This window comes from Macaca thibetana, chromosome 10, assembly GCF_024542745.1.
Source record: "Macaca thibetana thibetana isolate TM-01 chromosome 10, ASM2454274v1, whole genome shotgun sequence".
Classification (NCBI taxonomy): domain Eukaryota; kingdom Metazoa; phylum Chordata; class Mammalia; order Primates; family Cercopithecidae; genus Macaca; species Macaca thibetana.
Window position 1 is genome coordinate 22,021,718 of NC_065587.1, and position 26,929 is coordinate 22,048,646.

General features: G+C 46.3%; 1 protein-coding gene and 1 pseudogene across 1 annotated transcript in view; both read left to right on the forward strand.

Moving 5' to 3' along the window:
• The window catches only part of XBP1 (X-box binding protein 1), a 244,453-nt gene that overhangs the window by 163,564 nt on the left and 53,960 nt on the right, over positions 1–26,929 (forward strand).
• LOC126963995 (40S ribosomal protein S23-like) lies at positions 3,524–4,294 on the forward strand (annotated as a pseudogene).

Consider the following 26,929-nt stretch of genomic DNA (forward strand, 5'->3'; position numbering starts at 1 on the left):
CAAACTAACATATCTAAGGCACGTGCTCAAGGGCTCAGAGGTTCCCACTCACCCAGAAAATAAACTTTTAATTCCCTGCCCCTTTTTGGAACATGCCTTTTCCTTCCTCATCTAGTCCTCTGAGAATTGAACCCCTCCTTCAAAAGCCAGATCCAATTCCCACTTCCTCCGTGGAGTCTTCCTTCCCTGGCCAGAATAGCTTTGTTCAGATATTTGCAAATATTTGGTTAGGATGAATCTGCTTCTACTTGCTACCACACCCAAAATGTTAAAAAGACAAAAAGAAAGAAAGAAAACTCATTGAGAATTTTCTTGAGTAAACAACTTACCAAGGTTACATTTTAAAGCTGAAAAAAAAATCTAATGTGTAACAGAAAACACACTTGAGAAAAATCCACAGATCTGTATTACCACATTTGGACCACCCAGAGCTTCCGCTCAGCAGGGAGGCACCTGGGAAAGCAGCACTCTGGAGGGAGGTGGCTTTTTAGTTTCTCCAAAACCGAGCCTAACCAGTGCTGACTGCAACTGGGCACCATCGGTCCTGACAATGACCCCCACAAGGTCTTTTTATTTTTTCATTTAGATACAGGGTCTCCCTCTGTCGCACAGGCTGGCATGCAGTGGTCTGATCACAGCTCACTGTGCCCAAGTATCGAACTCCTGTACCCAAGTATCCTCCCAGCTCAACCTCCTGAGTAGCTGGGACTACAGGTGCCACACCCAGCCTCCATCCAGGTCTTAATTAAGGGGGAGGGCAAATCTCTATAGCTCATGGATGACATTTTGCAATATTTAAAATTCAAAGACACCCACCACCAACTGATAAATGGATAACCAAATGTGTTCTATCCATGCAATGAGATATTATCTATCAAGAAATGAAATACTGGCCGGGCACAGTGGCTCACGTCTGTAATCCCAGCACTTTGGGAAGCAAAGGCAGGCTGATCACCTGAGGTCAGGAGTTGGAGACCAGCCTGGCCAACATGGAGAAACCCCGTCTCTACTAAAAATACAAAAATTAGCCGGGTATGGTGGCGGGCACCTTAATGCGAGCTACTTGGGAGGCAGAGGCAGAGGCAGAGGCAGAATCATTTGAACCTGGGAGGCGGAGTTTGCAGTGAGCTGAGATCCAAACCTGGGGGACAAGAACGAGACTTCTTTCAAAAAAAAAAAAAAAAAGAAATGAAACATTTGGCTGGGCACGGTGGCTCACACCTGTAATCCCAGCACTTTGGGAGGCCAAGGCTGGTGGATCACCTGAGATCAGGATTTTGAGACCAGCCTGGCCAACATGGCAAAAACCCGTCTCTACTAAAATGACAAAAATTAGCTGGGCATGGTGGCATGTGCCTGTAATCCCAGCTACTCAGGAGTCTGAGGCAGGAGAATCCCTTGAACCCGCAAGGCAGAGGTTGCAGTGAGCCAAGATCACACCACTGCACTATAGCCTGGGCGACAGAGTGAGACTCTATCTCAAAAAAAAGAAAAAGAAAAAGAAAAGAAAATGAAATACATGCTACAACATGGATGAACCTTGAAAACATTATGCTAAGTGAAAGAAGCCAGACCCAAAAGCCCACATACTCTATGATTCCATTTATATGAAATGCCCAAAACAGGCAAATCTATAGAGACAGAAAGTAGATTAGTGGTTGCCAGGGGATGGGGGAAGGCAGGAATGGGTAGTGAGTGCTAATGGGTTTCTTTGGAGGGTGATGAAAATATTCTGGAATTAGATAATGGTGAAGGTTGCACAACTCTGTAAATATACTAAAAACAACTAAATCATACACTTTTAAAGGGTCAATGTTATGGCATATGAATTTTTTTTTCTTTTAGAAACAGGGTCTCACTGTCAGGAGAGTGCAGTGGCGCCATCACGGCTCACTGCAGCCTTCACCTCCTGGGCTCAAGTGATCTTTCAGCCTCAGCCTCATGAGTAGCTGGGACTACAGGTACCCACCACCACACCAAGCTAAATTTTTAATTTTTAATTTTTATTTGTAAAGACAGGGTCTAGTTTTATTGCCCACATTGGACTCAAACTCCTGAGCTCAAGCAATTCTCCCGCCTGAGTCTCTCAAAGTGCTGGGATTAACAGGCATGAGCCACCACACCTGGCTGGTATGATTTATATCTCAAAATAGCTGTTAAAAAATATTTCCATCTGGGCATGGTGGCTCATGCCTGTAATCCCAGCACTTTGGGAAACTGAGGCAAGCAGATCACTCGGCCTCAGGAGTTCGAGACCAGCCTGGCCAACAGTGAAACCCTGTCTCTACTAAAAATACAAAAACTAGTCGGCTGTGGTGGTGCACACCTGTAGTCTCAGCTACTTGGGAGGCCGAGGCAGAGGTTGCAGTGAGCCGAGATTGAGCCGCTGCACTCCAGCCTGGACGACAGAGCTAGCCTCTGTCTCACACACACAAAAAAAAAATTCTGTCTTTAGTGGTATTTTCATGCAAACACACACACACAGGATACAGCATAAGGATATCCTCTGCTCTTTGAAGTCTTAGCGCACATTTCACACCCTCAACAGGGACTACCCTGGCAATGCTATTTTAAACTGCATTGTGCCCCCTGTCATCCACTCCTATCCTCCCTTGGCCTGCCTTCCCCTACCCCTGTGGCATTTATCATCTTCTAACATACTAAATAATTTGCATATTTATTTTTGTCTGTCCTCCACACCCCACATGCACACATACCAGAGAACAAGCTCTCTAATGACAGAGATCTTTGTCTTGCTCAGTGACTTAGGCCGAGGCTGCCTGACCCAGAGTACGCACTCAATAAATATTTGTTGCATGAATTAATGACTAAATGAATGAGTGATAACCTCATCAATGTGTATTCCTCCCATTTTGCAAACATTTGGGGCAGCTTTTTAACAGCTGCATTGGAGCATTGGGCTTCATGGGACCAAAATAAATTCTGAGTGTGAAGAATGAACACCCTTTCCTCAAGAAATGCAATGCAAATCCACACAAGGGTCAGAAAACAAACCAGTTTTGATTTTTTAAAGTCTGCTTAAAGAAAGATATGAGGCCGGGCACAATGTCTCATGCCCATAATCCCAGCACTTTGGGAGACCAAGGAGGGTGGATCACTTGAGGCCAGGAGTTCGAGACCAGTTTGGCCAACATGGCGAAACTCCATCTCTACTAAAACTACAAAAAAGTTAGCCAGGCGTGGTGGCACATGCCTATAGTCCCAGCTGCTTGGGAGACTGAGACAGGAGAATTGCTTGAACCCAGGAGTCAGAAGTTACAGTGAGCCAAGATCGTGCCAGTGCACTCCAGCCTGGGCAACAGAGTGAGACTCTATCTCAAAAAAAAAGAAAGAAAGAGAGAAAAGGAAAGATATGAAAGCTGGGCACTGTGGCATGTGCCTATAATCCCTGCTACTCAGGAGACTGAGGTAGCAGGATCCCTCGAGCACAGGTGTTCAAATCCAGCCTGGGCAACATGGCAAGACCCCATCTCTCAAGAAGAAAAAGGAAAAAGGGAGGCCCGTGGCACCGACAGGATGGGCAAGTGTCGTGGACTTCGTACTGCTAGGAAGCTCCGTAGTCACCGATGAGACCAGAAGTGGCATGATAAACAGTACAAGAAAGCCCATTTAGGCCGGGCGCGGTGGCTCAAGCCTGTAATCCCAGCACTTTGGGAGGCCGAGACGGGTGGATCACGAGGTCAGGAGATCGAGACCATCCTGGCTAACACGGTGAAACCCCGTCTCTACTAAAAATACAAGAAAAATTAGCTGGGCGAGGTGGCGGGCGCCTGTAGTCCCAGCTACTCGGGAGGCTGAGGCAGGAGAATGGCGTGGACCCGGGGGGGCGGAGCTTGCAGTGAGCCGAGATCGCGCTACTGCACTCCAGACTGGGGCACAGAGCAAGACTCCGTCTCAAAAAAAAAAAAAAAAAAAAAAAAAGAAAGAAAGCCCATTTGGGCACAGCCCTGAAGGCCAACCCTTTTGGAGGTGCTTCTCATGCAAAAGGAATCATGCTGGAAAAAGTAGGAGTTGAAGCCACACAGCCAAATTCTGCCATTAGGAAGTGTGTCAGGGTCCAGCTGATCAAGAACAGCAAGAAAATCACAGCCTTTGTACCCAACGACAGTTGCTTGAACTTTATTGAGGAAAATGATGAAGTTCTGGTTGCTGGATCTGGTCACAAAGGTCATGCTGTTGGTGATATTGCTGGAGTCCGCTTTAAGGTTGTCAAAGTAGCCAATGTGTCTCTTTGGCCCTATATAAAGGAAAGAAGGAAAGACCAAGATCATAAATTTTAATGGTGAAAACACTGTAGTAATAAATTTTCATCTGCCAAAAAAAAAAAGAAAAAAAGAAAAGGAAAAAGGGCCTGGACAACATAAAGTGACTCCCATCTCTACAAAAAAAACAAAATAGCCAAGCATGGTGGTGGGCACCTGTGGTTCCAGCTACTTGTGAGGGTAAGGTAGGAGGATCTCTTGAACCCAGGAGGTGGAGGCTGCAGTGAGCTAAGATCGTGCCACTGCACTCCAGACTGTGCAACAGAGCAAGACTCTGTCTCAGAGAGAGAAAGAGAGACATAGGCTTAATAAGACGTAGTTCAGCAACACAGAGGTAGCATGATTCATCTTTTAGCAGTGTGAAGCTGTTCAGAAAGGAAATATTCACTGAGTAATGAAGTTTCACCAAAATCTGGCAGGCAGCAAGGGGAGATAGAAAATAACTTCAAATAAGAGATAAGAGCCATCAGCTAGGACAAGGAAGGGATCCACAAGCTGGATCAAGTGATAGAAGTGAAGCACATTCATTATCTTGTGTGGCACATCCCTAGCAGATCATCCTGGGTGTAATTTAACTTATTCCTTTTCTTGCTTATCAGACACAGCTCAGAAGAAAATAACTGAGAACAGGTGCATCAGCATTGGTTAAAGCTGCCAAACCTTTGGCAAATCTCACTGACTTAGGCCAAAAACTACACAAAGCTTCAGGAAATGTTCTACCAGCAAAGTTCTATTTATATGACTAAATAGGGAGTTCAGGGATTTCAAATTCATAAACCTATGATTTAGTACCTAAAGAGACTGTATCTGTGCTAAATAAACACAGATGTATATGGTATTCTACAACGGAAGAGGGGTGGGTGAGTAGACAACAGATACATGAAGGTTTGCAAATATTACCTATATATGGAAGGAGACATCAGAAACTAATAAATGGTTGTCTTGGGAGAGGCATCTTGGTGACTGGGAGGCAAGGAATAAAGGGAAACTTCCTTTTTCCTGAAAAGTTGGCCCTCCATTTCTGTGAGTTCTGCATTCATGGATTCAACGAGCCAAGAATAGAAACTATTCAGGAAAAAAGGGCCAGGCACGGTGGTTCTCACATGTAATCCCAGCACTTTGGGAGACTGAGGTGGGCGGATCACGAGGTCAGGAGATGAAGACCGTCCTAGTTAACATGGTGAAACCCCCATCTCTACTAAAAATACAAGAAAATTAGCCGGGCGTGGTGGCGGGCGCCTGTAGTCCCAGCCACTCGGGAGGCTGAGGCAGGAGAATAGCGTGAACCCGGGAGGCAAAGCTTGCAGTGAGCCAAGATCGCGCCACTGCACTCCAGCCTGGGAGACAGAGTGAAACTCCATCTCAAAATAAATAAATAAATAAATAAATAAATAAATAAATAAATAAAAATAAGGTGGCCGGGCACAGTGGCTCACCCCTGTCATCTCAGCATTTTGGGAGGCCGAGAAGGGCAGATCACGAGGTCAGGAGTTTGAGACCCTCCTGGCTAACATGGGGAAAACCTGTCTCTATTAAAAATACAAAAAATTAGCTGGGCGTGGTGGTGGGCGCCTGTAGTCCCAGTTACTCAGGAGGCTGAGGCAGGAGAATCACTGGAACCCAGGATTTGGAGGTTGCAGTAAGCCGAGTTCGCATCACTGCACTGCCGCTTGGGTGACAGAACAAGACTCCGTCTCAAAATAAATAAATAAATAAATAAATAAATAAAGTGTACAGGAAATGTGTATAGGTTATATGCAAACTGTACACTATTTTTTTTTTTTTTAGAAATTGTTCAAGTGATTCTCCTGCCTCAGTCTCCTGAGTAGCTGGGATTACAGGCGCCCGCCACCACGCCCAGCTAATTTTTTTTCTATTTTTAGTAGAGACGGGGTTTCATTATGTTGGCTGGGCTAGTCTTGAACTCCTGACCCCATGTGATCTGCCTGCCTCACCCTCCCAAAGTGCTGGGATTACAGGAGTGAGCCACCACGCCTGGCTACTGTACACCATTTTATATAAAGGATTTGAACATCGTCGGATTTTGGTATCTGCAGAAGGTCCTGGAACCAATCCTCCATGGATACCAAGGGACAGCTGTATATCCTTTGTACCTAGTGAAGTTTGCTTCACATGCATTTTATTACATATTCAAAAGTAATAAAAATAAATAAAAAGACTAACATGCTAAATCAACTGATTATAACATTCATTTCCTATATGCAAATAGATTCAATAAACTGTATTGAACACCCATGTGTACCACTGGAATATGGAAACAGATTGGCCTGTAGTTATGGAAGATGTCACCATTGAGGAAAGCTGAGACAGAAGCCCTATGTACTATTTCTGCAACTTTTTTTTTTTTTTTTTTTTTTTTTTTGAGACGGAGTCTCGCTCTGCCGCCCAGGCTGGAGTGCAGTGGCGGGATCTCAGCTCACTGCAGGCTCCGCCTCCCGGGTTCACGCAATTCTCCTGCCTCAGCCTCCCCAGTAGCTGGGACTACAGGCGCCCGCCACCTCGCCCGGCTAGTTTTTTGTATTTTTTAGTAGAGACGGGGTTTCACCGTGTCAGCCAGGATGGTCTCGATCTCCTGACGTCGTGATCCGCCCGCCTCAGCCTCCCAAAGTGCTGGGATTACAGGCTTGAGCCACCGCGCCCGGCCTGCAACTTCTAATTCTTTAAAAATAAAAACTAAATTTAAAAAATGGGGCCCGGCATCGGGCGCGGTGGCTCAAGCCTGTAATCCCAGCACTTTGGGAGGCTGAGGCGGGTGGATCACAAGGTTAGGAGATCGAGACCATCCTGGCTAACACGGGGAAACCCCATCTCTACTAAAAATACAAAAAATTAGCTGGGCATAGTAGCGGGCGCCTGTAGTCCCAGCTACTGGGGAGGCTGAGGCAGGAGGATGGCATGAACCCGGGAGGCGGAGCTTGCAGTGAGCCGAGATCACGCCACTGCAGTCCAGCCTGGGCGACAGAGCTAGACTCTGTCTCAAAAAAAAAAAAAAAAAAAAAAAAAGGGGCCGGGTACAGTGGCTCATACCTGTAATCCTGGCACTTTGGGAGGCCGAGGTGGGTGGATTGCAAAGTCAGGAGATCAAGACCATCCTGGCTAACATGGTGAAACTCTGCCTCTTCTAAAAAAATACAAAAATCTTAGCCGGGCATGGTGGCGGGCACCTGTAGTCCCAGCTACCAGTTACTTGGGAGGCTGAGGCAGGATAATGGTGTGAACGCGGGAGGCGGAGCTTGCAGTGAGCCGAGATTGCGCCACTGCACTCCAGCCTGGGCGACAGAGCGAGACTCCGTCTCAAAAAAAAAAAAAAAAAAAAACACAACATGGCCAGGGCGGTGGCTTACATCTGAAATCCCAGTACTTTGGGAGGCCAAGGCGAGTGAATCACTTGAGGTCAGCAGTTTGTACCCCGCCTGGCCAACATGCTAAAACCCCATCTCTACTTAAAAAATTAAAAAATTAGCCAGGCGTAGTGGCATGTGCCTGTAGTCCCAGCTACTCAGGTAGCCAAGGCAGGAGAATTGCCTGGAAGGCAGAGGTTGCAGTGAGCTGAGATCATGCAAATGTACTCCAGCCTGCGCGACTGAACAAGACTCCATCTCAAGAAAAAACAACAAAAAAACTAAATTAAAAAAATGGATTAACTAGTCTCTGTATTCAAGTAGTTCCTTTCTTTTTCCATTTCTTCCTTCCATCCGGAAACATTTATTACTATATGGGACAGATAAAGAAGTCAATAAAAGATTTTAATAAAATATAAGTACACATTAACATTTTACAAAATAATTTTAAGACTTTGAACCTTATGTTGCTTCTTTCAGGTGATCCAGATGTACGACATGCTAGCATTCTTCCAAAGTATTTATATCTATTTCTGGAAACTTTCGTTTATTGTATTTAAACATCATATAATTCTCTTGAAAGGCACAATAGATGTTATATAGACAAGTAGCGGCAGTTCTTTCAAAACTCTTAGAAGTATCTCTTCGGCCTTTGAAGTATGCCATCAATCTATGTCTACTTTGAGCCTTGAGGCAGAAAGCCAATCTAGGCCCCAACTCATCAGTAGTTTAAACCTTGCTTCAACCTGCCCCTGATTTGCAATGGCTGCCCAACCGGGAGTCACAAACTCCAAGAGTGCTCCAGGGGCCCGGCAGGGAATGTGACTGAGTGAAGTGGGCCAAATGTAAGCAAAAATAACCAGCAAATGAGATGGTAAATGACAACAGTGTTTCAAATGGGAACACCCTTGGGAGTGGTGGCCTGGGGAATGCATGGCCAGTCCAGAGGGCCACTCCAGCGTGTCACTGCTATGGGGAATGTGGAACCAAGATGCTCAGATCTTCTGATTTGTTCAAAAGAAGTAAAAATTCTTATTTGTTTGTAGCATCTCCTAGTTTTTAAATGTTCGCAATAGATTTTCTGTTTTTCTTTCTGAGACGGAGTCTTGCTCTGTTGCCCATGCTGGAGTGCGGTGGCACAATCTTGGCTCACTGCAGCCTCTGCCTCCTAGGTTCCAGCGATTCTCCTGCCTCAGCCTCCTGGGTAGCTGGGATTACAGGTGCACGCCACCACGTCTGGCTAATTTTTGTATGTTTAGTAGAGATGGGGTTTCGCCATGTTGGCCAGACTGGTCTCGAACTCCTGACCTCAGGTGATCCACCCGCCTTGGCCTCTCAAAGAGCTAGGATTACATGTGTGAGCCACCGTGCCTGGCCTAAATGTTCGTGATAGATTTTTATAGATTAGTATTGCTGTGGAGCTAAATGAATACATCTATAGGCCATTTTTTACTCAAGAGACACAGAAGAGAAATTAGACAAAGTAGACACTGATTGGACCAAGTGGTAAAATGATCACTTCTAAGCTATTAAGGTGAGGAAAAGGAAGAAGTTCCAAGACCTCAGAAGTATAAATACTGCACTATATATAGGACACAGTTGTATTCGTGGGCAGCACCCTTGACCACAAGAGGCATCTGTCTTCAGGGTGCAGCATTTAATTGAAGTGGAAATGTAATCATATGCCTACTTGGCCAAGAAAAGCTGATGATGGATGAGGGATCATTAGACCTTCAAAAGATAGGGAAGTCAGGTTGCTTTTACACTGATCATATCTCTATTTGAAGATAAAGAAAAAAGGATTGGGAGAAAACATCAGAAAGAAATAAAGGCCAATTATTTATGTCAAACAGTATCAGACAGGAGAGCTTACCACAGAGGTGAGTTAACAGGAAAGAAGATAGTTTGGGTGAGAATACACAGTCCATTCACTGTGAGTGGGAAACAACATCAGCTTGCAGGGAGGTAGTAATGAACAGGAATTACTGACTCAACATCCCTTCCTAGGGTATCATGCCTTCCTAGCCCATGCTATCTCTGGTGGGCTGTCAATCACAGAGCTCAGCATCCCAACATAAGTGGGCATGTGACTCAGACTAGCCAATCAAAGCACTGCACTCCCCTAACTACAAGCATTGGTTCAGAAGTGGGCATGTGACCAAGGTAGGACCAATTAGAATCTTCCCTGAAATAGCCGGGCTTGGTAGCTCAAGCCTGTAATCCCAGCACTTTGGGAGGCTGAGACGGGCGGATCACAAGGTCAGGAGATCGAGACCATCCTGGCGAACACGGTGAAACCCCGTCTCTACTAAAAAATACAAAAAACTAGCCGGGCGAGGTGGCGGGCGCCTGTGGTCCCAGCTACTCCGGAGGCTGGGGCAGGAGAATGGCGTAAACCCGGGAGGCGGAGCTTGCAGTGAGCTGAGATCCGGCCACTGCACTCCAGCCTGGGCGACAGAGCCAGACTCAGTCTCAAAAAAAAAAAAAAAAAAAGAATCTTCCCTGAAATACGATCTATGGCAATTTGGGAGAGAGATCTTTCTTCTCCTCTGGCGTCTCAAACTGTAAGGATTATGTAAACTTAAACTGTGACTTTTTTCCTCAACTGCATAGAAAATGCTGCTATCGCTGCTGTTGCTGCTGCAGGAAAAAGGAGCAGAGACAAGCTGAGATGAGATAAATAAGAAGAGGAAGGGTACTGGTTGCATCCATTTAGCACTTGGATCCATCCCTGTAACTAAAGACTCCTGACAAATGCAGCAGTAAAGCTGACTAGTTCAGTGACTAGCAGCAGCGATAAGAGGTAGACACTCACATACAACATATGCACCAACAAACCAAAGAAACTGAGATTGAGGTGGATCAAGAAACCCAAACTTTCTAAAAGCGGTTGAACCAAACGTAGTTTCACTTTTCAATCTCTGGTATGTACCTCTCAGAAAATCTTTTGCAAATCAAGGAAAATGAAAAGGATTCCAAAGCCAGAAACCTAAAATAAAGAAGTGCTCTATGTATTAATTAAGTGAATGAATGAAAAAATACTCAGACTAGAGTTCCTTATCATTTATTGTTATTTTTATTTTACTTTTCCTGAAACAGTGTCACTGTATTGCCCAGGCTGGAGTGCATTGATCATAGCTCATTATAACCCCAAACTTCTGGGCTCAAGCAATCCTCCCACCTCAGCCTCCTGAGTAATTAGAACGACTGACATGCACCACCACACCTGGTTAACTTTTGTTTTGTTGTTTTTGTTTTGTTTTTGAGACAGAGTCTCACTCTTTTGCCTAGGCTGGAGTGCAGTGGTGCGACCCAGGTTCAAGCAATTCTCCTGCCTCAGCCTCCTGATTAACTGGGATTACAGGTGTGCGCCACCACATCCAGCTAATTTTTGTATTTTTAGTAGGGATGGGGTTTCACCATGTTGGCCAAGTTGGTCTTGAACTCCTGACCTCAAGTGATTCACCCGCCTCGGCCTCTCAATGTGCTGGGATTATAGGCGTGAGTCAACATGCGTGGCCTGTTTTTGTTTTTGTTTTTGTTTTTGTAGAGACAGGATCTTGCATTGTTGCCCAGGCTGGTCAAACTCCTGGCTTCAAGTGATCCTCCCACCTCAGCCTCCCAAAGTGCCAGGATTACATGCCTGAGCCATCATGTACAGCCTCCTTATCATTTCAATTGAGGGCACTTGGAAGAAATAACTCACAACACAGAAGATGACAAATCTGTCATCTCCAAATGTGACATGGAATTCAAATAAGCCTCATGTTTTGTTGCTGAAAGACACCTTAGAGATCAGAAAACCGAGACCTAGAACCTACAATAAGCTAATAGATCAATAAAAGTACACAGCATGGAGGTGCCCAGCTTCCTACACGGTCTCATTTATACACAGGTGCTATCTGGCAACAATTAAATACTGAGCACAGACATGATGTGGAAGAGAGATATCCCACAACATTGCCTTCTTCGTTTGTGTATTTGGGGCACTGGCTTGCAGCAGTGCAGCAGTATATGTATATATACTATATACATATATACAGCGTGTATGTGTGTGTGTGTATATATATATCGAGATATGTGTGTGGTATATATGTGTATATATATAGCCTCCCAAGTAGCTGGGACTACAGGCGCCCGCCACCACGCCCGGCTAATTTTTTGTATTTTTTTTTTCTTTTTTAGTAAAGACAGTTTCACTGTGTTAGCCAGGATGGGCTCGATCTCCTGACCTTGTGATCCACCTGCCTTAGCCTCCCAAAGTGCTGGGATTACAGGCGTGAGTCACCGCACCCGGCCTGTAGGTTATTTTCAAAGTCCTAGTTTTCATTCTGGATGGTGGGATCATGGGTCTTTATTATATTATTAAAACTCATTAACTAGCCGGGAGCGGTGGCTCACGCCTGTAATCCCAGCACTTTCAGAGAACAAGGCAGGCGGATCCCCTGAGGTTAGGAGTTCGAGACCAGCCTGGCCAACATGGTGAAACCCCATCTCTACTAAAAATACCAAAAATTACAGGCGTGAGCCACCGTGCCTGGCCCTGTTTCACTTTTCACTGTTGCAGAATATTCTGGTAATGGATATAACATAATTTAAATTTTTAAAAATTTTATCTTGGAAAATTTCAAACATATTCAAAAGAGTGAATGGAACTGGATGAGCCCAGTTTCACTAATTATTAAAATCTGGCCAGTCTTGCTTCAGCTTTTCCCCCATACTGTCTCCCTCCCTCCCCCTCTGCATTATTTTAAAGCAAATGTAGGCTATAACTTCATTTATCTATAACTCCTTCTCTGTTGGTGGATGCAGATTTTTTCCACTCTTTGGCTTCTACAAACACTGCTGCAATGAACGTCCTTGAAAATACAGTGAAATTATATATATATATATATGAACTCCATATATATGTATACAAATATATATGTTTTTTTCCTGAGATGGTATAGAAGAAACTTATCAGAATTATTTAGAAAAAAAGGAAAACCAGAAGTCTGGAATAAGAGATCAAACATATTAAAACCCTTTCTCTTATAGTGACAGAAAGCCTTCTCAAATTGCCTTAGCAAAAAAGATAATTTAGGGCGGGTGCGGTGGCTCAAGTCTGTAATTCCAGCACTTTGGGAGGACAAGGCAGGTGGATTATCTGAGGTCAGGAGTTCAAGATCAGTCTGAGCAACACGGTGAAACCCCATCTCTACTAAAAATACAAAAATTAGCTGGGCATGGTATCGGGCGCTTGTAGTCCCAGCTACTCAGGAAGCTGAGGCAGGAGAATCGTTTGAACCCAGGAGGCAGAGGTTGAAGCCAGCCGAGATGGAGATCTTGCCCCTGGGCGACAGAGTGAGACTCTGTCTCAAAAAAAAAAAAAAAAGATGGCTCACACCTGTAATGCCAGCCCTTTGGGAGGCCGAGGCGGGTGGATCACCTTAGGTCAGGAGTTCAAGACCAGCCTGATCGACATGGAGAAACCCTGTCTCTACTAAAAAGACAAGATTAGCAAGGCGTGGTGGCACCTGCCTGTAATCCCAGCTACTTGGGAGGCTGAGGCAGAAGAATCCCTTGAACCTGGGAGGCGGAGGTTGCAGCGAGCTGAGATCGTGCCATTGCACTCCAGCCTGGGCAACAAGAGCAAAACCCTGTCTCAAAAAAAAAAAAAAAAGCTAATTTAGTGATTTGCATAACTTCAAGGTCCAGAGATAATATATTGATAAGGTTTGGCTGTGTCTCCATCCAAATCTCATCTTGGATTGTAGCTCCCATAATTCCCACGTGTTGTGGGAAGGACCTGTTAGGAGGTAATTGAATCATGGGGGCATGTTTTCCCTGCTGTTCTCCTGAGAGTAAATACGTCTCACGAGATCTGATGGTTTTATAAAGGGGAGTTCCCCAGCACAAGCTCTCTTGTCTGCTGCCATGTGAGAAGTGCCTTTGCTCCTCATTCGCCTTCAGCCATGATTGTGAGACCTCCCCAGCCATGTGGAACTGTGAGTCAATTAAACCTCTTTCCTTTATAAATTATGCAGTCTTGGGTATGTCTTTAACAGCATGAGAACAGACTAATACAGTAACTACATACATGTATATTTGTGTATATATATTTTATATATATATATATATTTTTTTTTTTGAGACAAGGTCTCAATTTGTCACCCAGGCTGGAGTGCAGTGGCACAATCTCAGCTCACTGCAGCTCCAACCTTCTGGTTTTTTTTTTTTTTTTTTTTTTTTTTTTTGAGACGGAGTCTCACGCTGTTGCCCAGGCTGGAGTGCAGTGGCGCGATCTCGGCTCACTGCAAGCTCCGCCTCCTGGGTTCACGCCATTCTCCTGCCTCAGCCTCCTGAGTAGCTAGGACTACAGGCGCCCGCCACCGCGCCCGGCTAATTTTTTGTATTTTTAGTAGAGACGGGGTTTCACTGTGGTCTCGATCTCCTGACCTTGTGATCCGCCCGCCTCGGCCTCCCAAAGTGCTGGGATTACAGGCTTGAGCCACCGCGCCCGGCCAACCTCCTGGTTTCAAGCGATCCTCCCACTTCAGCCTCCTGAGAAGCTGGGACTAAAGGCACGCGCCACCAAGCCCAGATGATTAAAAAAAAAAAAAACTTTTAGTAGAGAAGGGATTTTGCCATCTTGCCCAGGCTGGTCTCAAACTCCTGGACTCAAGTGATCCACCTGCCTTGGCCTCCCAAAGTGCTGGGATTACAGGCGTGAGCCACTCTGCCTAGCTGAGGTCTAGAGATAATTTCGGGTTCAGACACAAATGGGACCAGGGGCTCAAAGGCACTGTCAGATGCCATTGCTCTCCAGTTTGCTGCTCTGCTTTCCTCTGTGACGCCACTTTTCTCGGTTTCTTACATGGCGGCCCCTCTCTTCCGGGCTCAGATAATCCACGTTGTCAACACTCCTGGTAAAAAGAGAGCTCCTTTCCCCTCAGTGCCACCCAAATCATGGGTTGACTCTCATTGGCCACACCTGATTTATGTACACCTCTCTGAACCAATCACTATGGCCAGGGAGATAGCTTCTGTTGATTGGCTAGACTTGGCTCATCTGCCCTTCTCTGGAGCAGGGGACCTGAGTCAGTACCTTGAAACTATGTGGACCAAGCTTGGCTGATGACTGTGTCCACTTAGTAAAGAAGGAATGGATGGTAGTCAGGCAAAACACATAAAAGCAAAAATAGACAGGGTAGTTGCTTCCTCTAAGGTCTTCTCTGCCCCTCTCCCAAGCCGCTGGTGGACAGGTGCTCCTCCCCCTGTTCTCCCACTTCAGCAGATCCTTCTTGGAGCTTGGATCATGCTGCAAAACATTCATCCATTTTTGTGCCTGTTGCCTCTTACTAGACCATTTAACTCCCTGAGGACAAGGACTATGCCTTTTGCTTAGGCAGGTAATTAATCCCTGGCAAAATGCCTCCCATACAGTTGAATGCAGCATAATGCCTCCCACACATGTTTGCTAAATGAATGAATGACTCTTGAGTCTACACCAAAATAAAATAAAATCCTGACATTCAAGGCCTGTTTTTTTCTTTCCTTCTTTCTTTCTTTCTGTTTTTTGTTTGTTTGAGACGGAGTCTCTGTCGCCCAGGCTGGAGTGCAGTGGTGCGATCTTGGCTCACTGCAAGCTCCGCCTCCCGGGTTCACGCCATTCTCCTGCCTCAGCCTCCCGAGTAGCTGGGACTACAGGTGCGTGCTACCATGCCCGGCTAATTTTTTGTACTTTTAGTAGAGACGGGGTTTCCCCGTGTTAGCCAGGATGGTCTCAATCTCCTGACCTTGTGATCCGCCTGCCTCGGACTCCCAAAGTGCTGGGATTACAGGCGTGAGCCACTGTGGCCAGCCAGCTTGCTTGCTTTCTCTCTCTGTTTCTCTCTCTCTTTCTTTTTCTTTCTTTCCTTCTTTCCTTCTTTCCTTCTTTCCTTCTTTCCTTCTTTCCTTCCTTTTCCCTCCCTCCCTCCCTCCCTCCCTCCCTCCCTCCCCCTCCCTCCCTCCCTCCCTCCCTCCCTCCCTTCCTCCCTTCCTTCCTTCCTTCCTTCCTTCCTTCCTTCCTTCCTTCCTTCCTTCCTTCCTTCCTTCCTTCCTTCCTTCCTTCCTCCTCCTCTCTCTCTCCCTCTCCCTCCCTCCCTTCCTTCCTTCCTTCGTTCCTGGCAGGGTCTCCCTCTGTCATCCGGGCTGAAGTGCAGTGGCACCATCATAGCTCACTGCTGCCTCAAACTCCTGGGCTCAAGCAATGCTCTTGCCTCAGCCTTCCAAGTACCTGGGACTGCCATCTCAGCATGCCATCATGTCTGGTTAATTGTTTTACTTTTTGTAGAGATGGAGATCTCGCTATGTTGCCCAGGCTGTTCTCGAACCCCTGGTCTCAAGCCATCCTCCCACCTTGGCTTCCCAAAGTGCTGGAATTGCAGGCGTGAGGCACCGAGCCTGGCCTCAAGGCTTTTTCTTAATTGGGCCCCGAACTATACCTCCTGCCTCTTCTGCACCTTCCATGGCCTATAGATAAACCACCCCCTCAAACATACCATGCCCTTTCCCACCTCTGAGCCCTCATCCTGCTGTTCCCTCAGCTTGACTGCCCTCCCCCAATACCCCAAGTGTTCATGATGGAGGAATCAGAAAAGGTTGATCACAACACCCTGCAGTTGAAATTCCTGTCACAGAAACCTTTTGACTAGTCTACTCAACTTCTCGGGCCTCTACTTTTCTTTAAACTAGTCCACACATACTTGAAACTGTGTTTGAATGAAATGACCCTCCTCTCTCCCTTGCTATAGTTGGTATAGTTGCTATACCAACTTGCAATAGTTGCTTCTTCTGGCTGAAGAAGTCAGAAGGAGGGTGCTAGTGAGTTGATGGGTGTTCGTGGAGCTGGGAGGCCTGGGGAGGCTGTTTCCTACCAGTGAAATGATAATAGCAACTTGGGTTTTATTGAGCATTTATTATGTGCCAGGCACTGTACCAATGGCTTTGCCCATGTTTTCTCCTGTGATCCTTACCTGGGGATCGTGGTATCTCTGTTTTGTAGGTGGGGAAGTAGGCTTACCTGAGGTCACAGAGGTAATAAATGGTGAAGGCAGGACTGGAGCCCTATCTGATGCCAGAACCCTTGCTCTTAACCTCCAAATAGAGGGAAGAATAAAATAAATCTCCCGTGAGAAGTAGAATTGGGAGACTCCATGGTCCCAGACAGGGTCAGTGGCTGTCTTGCCTCCTGATGGCTTTGCTGGACCTGGCTCCTGTCTTTTAGGAAGCTGTGCTTCCTGCCCTTAAGTTCCTAAACACATCCTCGAACCCTAACAATTTCTTCCCCTTTTTGCAAAAGCCAGCTCCTGTTTGTTTTTCTCCACCACTGACAAGCTGTGTGGCTGAGACAAGTTGCTCTCCCTCTCTGAGCTTGGGTTTCCTTGACTATGAAATGCAGGCAATCCTTGCCCTACCTCAGAGGCATGAGAATTACATGAGATAGACAGGCATGGGCATGCTCACAATGGCTGTGAGCTGGTATTCCCCCAGCTCCAAGCTCAAGACAGACTCTGAGCATCTTCACGCATCTGTTCCCACAGCACCTGGCACAGAGACTCGCTTATAGAAGGTGCTCACCAAATGCTTGCACTCACTTACAGAAGCCATGAGTGGCAGCCACTTCTGATATTCAGGAGTTCTTAACATCCCTGTGACTCTCGAGTCCTGTTGCTAGAGATGTGGCCTGCACTCCTGTTTGTTTCTTCAATGAGTTAATGATTTACCTCCCGTGTTAAATTTTGTTTAAACAGACATGACCCCGTTGGTGGCCAAGGCTCTGTCCCGTCCAAAGTGTCTCAGGGATCAAAGAAGCCCAAAGACACAGGACCCCTCCCACTGCCCCATTCCAGAATTGTCCTTTAGCCTGCTGGCATCTGCCTCTGCACCGTGGTCTCTTGACCTTAACCACCTTGCTTGTAGCCATGCTCTAGCAAAAGCTAGAGGCCCTTAACCTCTCTTTGAGAAGAGTCTGCCTCTCTCCAAGCCACAGCATAGCCGTGTGCACCCCAGGGCCCTGTTGTCCTTACCACCATCACTCTCTTTCTTCTTTCTTCTTTCTTCTTTCTAAAGAAAATCAGTGAAGGTAGAGACCCTATCTGCCTAGCCCTAGGGGAATGGACCTGCCTATGTGTAAGAGGACTGCCCTGCTCCTGGTGTGTGTGGGAGGTGAGCACGCCTCATCCTGCCACCTGCCTGGTCTTCTCCAGCCTCTAGTCTCGCCGCCCTGTCCCCTGACTTTGCTGTTCCCCACTCCAGCTTCCTGCCTATTAGTATTTTCCCAGGGCTGCTGTAGCAAATTACCACAAACTTGGTGGCTTAAAACAACAGAAATGAGGCCAGGCACAGAGGCTTACACCTGTAATCCTCTGGTGTGATGGAAGGATCACTTGAGCCCAGGACTTCGAGATCAACCTGCACAACATAGGGAGACCTTGTCTCCATTTCACAGTTCTGGAGGCCATAAGTCCTAAATCAAGGTGTCACCAGGGCCATCCTCCCTCCAAAGACTAGGGGAGGATGCTTCCTTGTCTTTTTCAGCTTCTGGTGGCTGCCAGAGTTCTTTGGCTTGTGGCTGCATCACTCCAATCTCTGCCTCCATCTTCACATGACATTCCCCTTTGCTCTGTCTTTTCCTCCTGTCTCTATTATGAGGACACTTGTCATTGGATGTAGACTCCACCCAGGTCATCCAGGAGGATCTCATCTGGAGATCATTGACTTCATTTTTCTTTTCTTTTTTTATTTTAAGACAGAGTCTCGCCTTGTTGCCCAGGCTGGAGTACAGTGGCCCAATCCCTGCTCACTGCAACCTCTGCCTCCCAGGTTCAAGTGACTGTCTCACCTCAGCCTCCCAAGTAGCTGGGACTACAGGCATGCACCCCCACGGCCAGCTAATTTTTGTATTTTTAGTAGAGATGCGGATTCACCATGTGGGCCAGGCTGGTCTCAAACTCCTGGTCTCAAGTGATCCACCCGCCTTGGCCTCCCAAAGTGCTAGGATTACAGGCGTGAGCCACCATGCCCAGCCTAATTTCATACTTTTCCCAAATGAGATCACATTTACAGATTCTAGGCAGACATATCTTTTGGAAGGGCCACCTTTCAACCCACTGCAACTAGTATCAACTGAGACCAGAAGAATATGGGCATGCTAGGTAGTGAAAACAAAATCAGTAGTCCAGGCGCGGTGGCTCATACATTTAATCCCAGCACTTTGGGAGGCTGAGGTTGGTGGATCACCTGAGGTCAGGAGTTCAAGATCAGTCTGGCCAAGATGGCTAAACCCTGTCTCTACTAAAAATACAAAAATTAGCCAGGTGTGGTGGGCGCTTATAATCACAGCTACTCAGGAGGCTGAGGCAGAGAATTGCTTGAACCTGGGAGGTGGAGGTTGCAGTGAGCCGAGATTGCATCACTGCACTCTAGCCTGGGTGACAGTGAGGCTACCTCTCCAAAAAAAAAAAAATCAGTGAAGGTTAGAGAGCCCAGCCCTTTAGAAGTGAAGGAAGGGGCCCGGCGGGGTGACTTACACCTGTAATCCCAGCACTTTGGGAGGCCGAGACAGGCTGATCACGAGATCAGGAGATCGAGACCATCCTGGCTAACATGGTGAAATCTCGTCTCTATTAAAAATACAAAAAACTAGCCGGGTGAGGTGGCGGGCGCCTGTAGTCCCAGCTACTCGGGAGGCTGAGGCAGGAGAATGGCATAAACCCGGGAGGCGGAGCTTGCAGTGAGCTGAGATCTGGCCACTGCACTCCAGCCTGGGCGACAGAGCGAGACTCCGTCTCAAAAAAAAAAAAAAAAAAAAAAAGAAGTGAAGGAAGGTCAAGGTACTTGTGGCTGGAGAACAGGAGAGCAGTGAGAGGTGAGGTGGCAGGGGGCTGGCAGGGGCAGGGTGGTCGGGGCAATTTGTGCAACCATAACAGACCAAGGCAAGAAGACGGGACAGCCGCAGGATGGTTTTAAATAGGAAAATGATATTAATCAATTGCCATTGATTTTTTTTTCTTTTTTCTTTTTCTCCTTTTATTTTATTTATTTATTTATTTATTTATTTATTTATTTATTTTATTTATTATTATTTTTTTTTGAGACGGAGTCTCGCTCTGTCGCCCAGGATGGAGTGCAGTGGCCAGATCTCGGCTCACTGCAAGCTCTGCCTCCTGGGTTCACGCCATTCTCCTGCCTCAGCCTCCCGAGTAGCTGGGACTATAGGTGCCCGCCACCTCGCCTGGCTAGTTTTTTGTATTTTTTAGTAGAGATGGGGTTTCACCGTGTTAGCCAGGATGGTCTCGATCCCCTGACCTCGTGATCCACCCGTCTCGGCCTCCCAAAGTGCCGGGATTACAGGCTTGAGCCACCGCGCCCGGCCTTATTTATTTATTTTTGAGACAGGGCCTCCCTCTGACACTCAGGTTGGAGTGCAGTAGTATGATCATGGCTCACTGCAGCCCTGAACTCCTAGGCTCAATGAATCTTCTTGCCTCGGCCTCTTGAGTAGCTGGAGTGCCACCATGCACGTGCCACCATGCCTGGCTCTGCCATTGATTATTGAACAAGTAGTTATCCACATAGAAAAAAAAAGTGTGTGTGTCAGGGGAAGATTCCTGCATCACAACATACACAAAAATCAACTTCAAGATTAAAGTCAGCCAACCATGCTGGTTCTCGCCTGTAATCCAAATACTTTGGGAGGCCGAGGTGGGTGAATTGCTTGAGCCCAGGAGTTCAAGACCAGCCAGGGCAACGTGATGAAACCTCATCTCTACTAAAAATACAAAAATTAACCAGATGTGGTGGCAGGCGCCCGTGGTCCCAGGTACTTAGGAGGCTGAGACATGAGAATCCCTTGAACCTGGGAGATGGAGGTTGCAGGGGGTCAAGATCGAACCACTGCCTCCAGCCTGGGTGACAGAGTCTCACTCTGTCTCACATAAACAAACAAATAAGCTGTACAAACATGCAAAACAATACCACTTCTTGTTAGGCCATATGTATGGATGTAATGAAAGTAGAAAAAATTACATGAGAATAATAAACATCAAGCTTAGGATTAGTATTTACTTGGGGGAGGGGAAAATAAGTGATTGAAGAGCACACAGGGGTTTTCTGCAGTTTGAGGATGTTTTTCTTTTCTTTACTTTTCCTTTCCTTTCTTTTCTTTTTCCTTTCCTTTCTTTTTTCCTTCTCTTTCCTTCCTTCCTTCCTTCTATCCTTCCTTCCTTCCTTCCTTCCTTCCTTCCTTCCTTCCTTCCTTCCTTCCTTCCTTCCTTCCTTCCTTCCTTCTTCTTTCTCTTGCTCTCTTTTTTTTTTTTTTGTGACAGAGTCTTGTTGTGTTGCCCAAGCTGTAATGCAACCTCAAATTTCTGGGGCCAAAGCAATCCTCCCATCTCAGCCTCCCAAGTAGCTAGGACTATGGGCATGCGCCAACACACCTGGCTAATTTTTAAAATTTTTTTTCTAGAGATGGGGTCTTTTTTTTGAGACAAGGTCTGGCTCTGTCACCCAGGCTGGAGTGCAGTGCTGCAACCTCTGCCTTCCAGGCTCACTGCAACCTCCACCTCCTGGGCTCAAGCCACCTTTGGGAGGCACATCAGCCTCCCGGATAGCTGGGACTATGGGTGTGTACCACCATGCCCGGCTAATTTTTGTTTGTTTGTTTGTTTTTTTGAGACAGAGTCTCGCTCTGTCACCCAGGCTGGAGTGAAATGGCGCGATCTTGGCTCACTGCAACCTCTGCCTCCTGGGTTCAAACAATTTTCCTGCCTCAGCCTCCCAATAGCTGGGATTACAGGCACATGCCAGCATGCCCGGCTAATTTGTGTATTTTTAGTAGAGTCGGCATTTCACCACGTTGGTCAGGCTGGTTTCGAACTCCTGACCTCATGATCCGCCCATGTCCACCTCTAAAAGTGCTGGGATTACAGGCGTGAGCAACCACACCCAGCCTAATTTTTGTATTTTTATACAGACGAGGTTTCACCATGTTGCCCAGGCTGGTTTCAAACTTGTGAGCTCAAGTGATTCACCAACCTAGGCCTCCCAAACTGCTGGGATTACAGGTGTGAGCCACTGTGCCCAGCCGATGTTTTTTATTTTATTTTATTTTATTTTATTTTTTTATTTTTTTTGAGACAGAGTCTTGCTCTGTCGCCCAGGCTGGGGTGCAGTGGCCGGATCTCAGCTCACAGCAAGCTCCGCCTCCCGGGTTTAGACCATTCTCCTGCCTCAGCCTCCCGAGTAGCTGGGACTACAGGCGCCCGCCACCTCGCCCGGCTAGTTTTTTTTTTTGTATTTTTTAGTAGAGATGGGGTTTCACCGTGTTAGCCAGGATGGTCTCGATCTCCTGACCTCGTGATCTGCCCGTCTCGGCCTCTCAAAGTGCTGGGATTACAGGCTTGAGCCACCGCGCCCGGCCTGATGTTTTATTTCTTAAGTCATGTGGTGGGAACACAAATGTTTGTTGTGTTGTCCTATATATCTTTTGGTATTGCAAATATTTTTTATTTTAAAAAAGAGAGGATACCAAAAAAATAGTATACCAATGGCCAACAAGTACATTAAATGATTCTTTGCATTATTAGTCGTCAGGGAAATGCACAGTGAGATATTATTTCACACCCACTAGGATGGTCATGATTAAAAAAAAAAAAAAAAGCCAGGTGCGGTGGCTCATGTCTATAATCCCAGAACTTTGGGAGGCTGAGGCGGGCGCATTATGAGGTCAGGAGTTTGAGACCAGCCTGGCCAATATAATGAAACCCCATTTCGACTAAAAATACACACAAAAAATTAGCTGGGCATGGTGGCAGGCATCTGTAATCCCAGCTGCTTGGGAGGCTGAGGCAGGAGAATTGCTTGAATTCAGGGGGCAGAGGTTGCAGTGAGCTGAGATCGCGCCACTGCACTCCAGCCTGGGGGACAGTGCGAGACTCTGTCTCAAAAAAAACAAAAAAAAAAAACAAAAAAAAACGGGGCTGGATGTAGTGGCTTACGCCTGTAATCTCAGCACTCTGGGAGGCTGAGGTGGGCCGATCACTTGAGGTCAGGAATTCGAGACCAGTCTGGCCAACATGGTGAAACCCCACCTCTACTAAAAATACAAAAATTGATCAGGCATGGTGGCTCACTCCTGTAATCCCAGCACTTTGGGAGGCCGAGGTAGGCGGATCACGAGGTCAGGAGTTCGAGACCATCCTGGCTAACACGGTGAAACCCCCTCCTCTACTAAAAATACAAAAAATTAGCCGGGCGCGGTGGCAGGCACCTGTAGTCCCAGCTACTCGGAAGGCTGAGGCAGGAGAATGGCGCGAACCCGGGAGGCGGAGCTTGCAGTGAGCCAAGATCGTGCCACTGCACTCCAGCCTGGGCGACAGAGTGACACTCTGTCTCGAAAAAAAAAAAAAAAAAAAAAAAAAAAAAAAAAAGGACTCCGAAGCTGTGTCTGTGTCTGGACTTGGTAGGAAAGGCTCCTATGGTTGGTAAGAGATACCTGTCCTGGTCTCTTGACTCCCATATTCAAGACACTTAACACAAAGTGACAAATTAAGAAACAATTTCCTTAAAAGAAGCAATGATCCAACGTAGTACATGCTATAAAACACACAACAAAATGCATATAAGTCTTTCCTCTTTTAGAATGTAACTTATTTCAAGGTAGGAATGTATATGGGGTATGTATTGGCTATGTATAGGTCCCTCCTACTTGTATAGGTAGAAAGTTGATTCTCATATGGGAAGTAACTTGCCCAGGGTCACACAGCACTTCACTTGACAAGCTGGGACTTCAATGCAGGTCTCCTAAGGTTCAGGCCATGGCTCCTGCTCTCTATGCACAGCCTCCATGGCCTTTCCAACCACATACTCATCTCAGTCCAACATCATAGCAAGATGGTATTACTAAATCGTTTTTCTCTTCTGAACAAAATCTAAGTCTACACCTCAGTTTGCCTCCTTTGGGGTGTCCATTTGTCACTCACAATGTATTAGCCACATGCCATCTCCCTAACCACATACATAGTCCACAACAGACTCAAAAGTGATGGATCCAAGATTTCATAGGCCAGCCAGTCCTGTTCCCTTTGATGAAAGTTTCTGTCTCTAACTAGTCTGGTAGAAGGCTCAAATTTGTGAGCTTACAGTAGAGGTGGGAGAACCAAAGCGGAGATCAATCATCTTTCTGTATCAACTCTAACCTGATGGCAGGAATTGCAGAATGTGTTCCAAGGTGCTGCTTGTATTGCCCCCTAGTGCTAGAAACAGGAACAACACACTAGGCAAGCGGTAACATTTTCCAGCTGCAAAGAATTGACCTCAAAGATCTTAATTCAAATCGCAACACTTTATTTCACAGTAGAGGAAGACAAGGTTGATAGAGGCAAAGGGATTCAGCAGAGCCTATGGCAAATTAGTGGTGAAGTCAGAAATAGAACCAAGTTCTAAACTTTGACTCCTATATTCAAGATGCTTATCACAGAGTGATAAACTAAGAAACAATTTCCTTAAAAGAGGGGTGATCCAACATAGTACATGCTATACAACACAGAGCAAAATGCACTTAAGTCTTTCCTCTGTTAGAATATAAACTGTTTAAAGGCAGAAACTTTAGTTGATATACCAAATACCCTTAGGATTAATAAATATTAATGAGAAGGATAATGGTCTTTAACTTCTATTGTGCTAGTCCCATTTTCTAGATGTTGGGCTTTAGTAGCACTTGGCTGCCACAACCCCTACCCCACCTCTTTTTTTCATTCATTCAACAAATACTCATGGAGCATCTCCTATGTGCCAGGCACCATTATTGGTGCAGGAGATGCCATAGTGGCCTAAATGGAGTCCCTTCTCTTAGGGAGACCACACTCTAATTGGGGGAGATGGATAAGAAACATGTTAATAACCAAATACTTGGTATGTTGGTGATATGAAATGAATATCTGTGTTCCTCCCGCCCCCAAGATTCATATGTTGAAGCCCCAACCCCCAACATGACTGGATGTGGAGATAGGGTCTATAAAGAAGTAATTAAGGTGGCTGGGAGCAGTGGCTCATGCCTGTAATCCCAGCACTTTGGGAGACCGAGGCGGACGGATCACGAGGTCAGGAGATCGAGACCATCCTGGCTAACACGGTGAAACCCCGTCTCTACTAAAAATATAAAAAATTAGCCAGGCATGGTGGCACACACCTGTAGTCCCAGCTACTTGGGAGGCTGAGACAAAAGAATCTCTTGAACCCAGGAGATGGAGGTTGCAGGGAGCCAAGATCACGCCACTGCACTCCAACCTGGCAACAGAGCAAGACTCTATCTCAAAAAAAAAAAAAAAAAAAAAAAAAAAGTAATTAAGGTAAAATAAGGTCTTAAGGGTGGGATCCTGATCCCTTATAAGTATTAGTGCCCTTATAAGAAGCAATACCAGAGAGCTGTCTCTCTCTTTCCCACAAGCATATGGAGAAGAGGTCATGTGAGCACACAGCAAGAAGGTGTCCCCCCACAAGCCAAGAAAAGAGCCCTTGCCAGAAACCAAGTCAGCCAGAACCTTGATCTTGTACTTCCCAACATCTAGAACTGTGAGAACATAAGTGTCTGTTGTTTAAACCCCCTAGTTGGCTGCGAACAGTGGCTCAGGCCTGTAATCCCAGCACTTTGGAAGGCCTGGGGGGTCTGGGGGGCAGATCACTTGAGCTTCTGAGTTTGAGAGCAGCCTGGGCAACATGGCAAAACGCTATCTCTACAAAAAGTACAAAAGTGAGCCGGGCATGGTGGTGTATGCCTGTAGTCCCAGCTACTTGAGAGGCTGAACTGAGGTGGGAGGATGGCTTGGGAGGCAGAAGTTGCAGTGAGCCACTGTACTCCAGCCTAAGCAATAGAGACAGACCTTGTCTCAAAAAATAAAAAAGGCGCCTAGTTTATGGCATTGTGTTGTGGCAGTCTGAGCCAACTAACTGGTAGTCATGATGACTATGAAGAGAAATAAGGCAGGATCGGGGCAGCAGGATGGTAGGAGGCAAAATGCTACTTCCAATAAAGTGGTAGGGAAGGCCTCTCTGATAAGGTGACAGCTGTATAGCTGGAGGAGTTTTTCACAGATATCACAGACATGTGATATCCACCCACTCTGATCAAGATATGAAACATTTTCGGCACCAGCATGCTCCTTTGTGCACCTGTCAGTCAGTGCCCACCTAGTGGAAACCATTATTCTGACTTCCATCAGCACAGATTAATTTTGTCTGTTTCTGAACTTCATATAGACATTGATGGACATTTAGGTTGTTTCCAGCTTGAAGTTATTATGCATAAAGCTGCAAATAACATGCTTTTTTTTTTTTTTTTTTTTTTTTTCAGATGGAGTCTTGTTCTGTCACCCAGGCTCAAGTACAGTGGTGCGATCTCAGCTCACCACAGCCTCCGCCTCCTGGGTTCAAGTGATTCTCTTGCCTTAACCTCCCAAGTAGCTGGGATTACAGGTGCCCATCACCATGCCCAGCTAATTTTTGTATTTTTAGTAGAGTCAGGGTTTCACCATGTTGGCCAGGCGGGACTCGAACTTCTCACCTCAGGTGGTCCACCCACCTGAGCCTCCCAGTGTTGGGACTACAGGCATAAGCCACCACACCTGGCCAAGAACATTCTTGAACGTGTCCTTTAGTAGATATAACACTCACTTCTGTTAAGTGTATGCCCAGGAGTGGAACTGCTGGGTCATACAGTATCTATATGTTTATTTGTCTTTTTGCTTTTTCTGAGACAGAGTCTCGCTCTGTCACACAGGCTGGAGTGCAGTGGCATGATCTCAGCTCACTGTAACCTCCACCTCCCCGGTTCAAACGATTCTCCTGCCTCGGCCTCCTGAATAGCTGAGATAACAGACATGCACCATCATGCCCAGCTAATTTTTGTATTTTTAGTGGAGACAGGGTTTCTAACCATGTTGGCCAGGCTGGTCTCAAACTCCTGACTTCAGGTGATCCACCCGCCTCAGCCTCCCCAAGTGCCGGGATTACAGGCGTGAGCCACAGTTCCCGGCCTATATGTTTAGATTTAGTAACCACTGACAAATATTTTTTCAAAGTGGTTGTATTGATATACGTTCCCACCTATGAAATAGGAGTTCCAATTGTTCCTGACCAATACGTGGTATGTTAGTCCTTTTCTGTTGCCATTCTGGATAAGTATGTTATGGTATCTCTTTGTGGTTATTTTTTGTTTATTTTATTGTACTGTATTTTCTTAGACAGGGTCTCACTCCCATC